Below are 1,207 nucleotides of genomic sequence, written 5' to 3' on the forward strand. Positions count from 1 at the left end.
GTTACAAGTATGTGAACTCTCCAAAAACATTTTTGGAGGTTATGTACAAAAATACTAGTGGTTAGGTGATGAAATTACTGGTAAAAGCCAATAAACTTATGTGCAATTTTTTTCTTCTGACAACAGCTTTCACTTAATGACCGGACCAAGCGTTCATCTTTGTTCACGTCTCATTTATTCATCTGCTCTGGATTCAAAGTTGTGTTTACGTGAATTACTTTTATTCTTAAATGTAGGAAATATGTAGTATTCTGAGTAGGCTGTTGTAGTAGTGTGTCATCACGCAGCTGTGACTCCAAACCAATCACAAGTCAGTGTTTCTTTAAAAGCCTCGACATATCAGAGCTCCAGACAGCAGTTTGGATGTCTTTTGTCCACAGAGTGGAGGTCAGAGGTCAAAGGCAGCGTCCATAGATGCTGGGTTCAATATTGAACCACCATTGACACTTGGTATTCTTCGTGCGTGTGTGTGTGTGCGTGCGTGTGTGTGTGTGTGTGTGTGTGTGTGTGTGTGTGTGTGTGTGTGGCGTCCTCTGCTGGAGGCTGAGAGACAACCGAGCCCAAAGACAACGATGAAGATGAGCCACTCTGAGATCGTAGCTGAACCGTCAGATTAAAACTTAAATAAAAATTAAATAAAATTAAACACCAAGCGTGTGTGCAGTGTTTGTTCTTCATCTTCTACTTATGATTATTACGACGACTGATATGATGATGATGACGATGACGATTACTACACCGTGTAGTAGTGACTCGTGTGTACTGCTGATGTTTTATTGTCAGCAGTAATGCAGCAGGAGCTGAGACCAAAGGACCGAACCCCGGGCAGCTCGGACCTGAAGGTCCTGGTAACTCAGAAAGGCTACCAATCATTGTTCTGTGACGGTGGGGAGGGAATCTGACTCATTTTCACTTCACTAAGAAAAACTGCGACCACTTCATTTTCTCTGAAAATGTCGTTCTTTTGAGGACAGACTCAGGCGGGACCCCTAAATTCTGCCGCCTGACATTCATGGAATGGGACGTGAATGTCCCTCACTCTCGTCTCGACGTCTCTCTGCGTTTGTGCGCTGTGTTTTTACGGCTCAAGGCTTCGTTTTCGCTTCCTCTTTCGGCTGCATCGCAACCAGACGCGGAGTGAGACTCTGTCTTGTTCCTCCCCGTCTCCGTCCATCCCTGGCCTCTGATTGGTCCAGCTGCTGCCACT

This window comes from Aulostomus chinensis, chromosome 24 (genome assembly GCF_037954235.1).
Source record: "Aulostomus chinensis isolate RoL2024-O1b breed Wild chromosome 24, RoL_Achi_v1.0, whole genome shotgun sequence".
Taxonomy (NCBI): domain Eukaryota; kingdom Metazoa; phylum Chordata; class Actinopteri; order Syngnathiformes; family Aulostomidae; genus Aulostomus; species Aulostomus chinensis.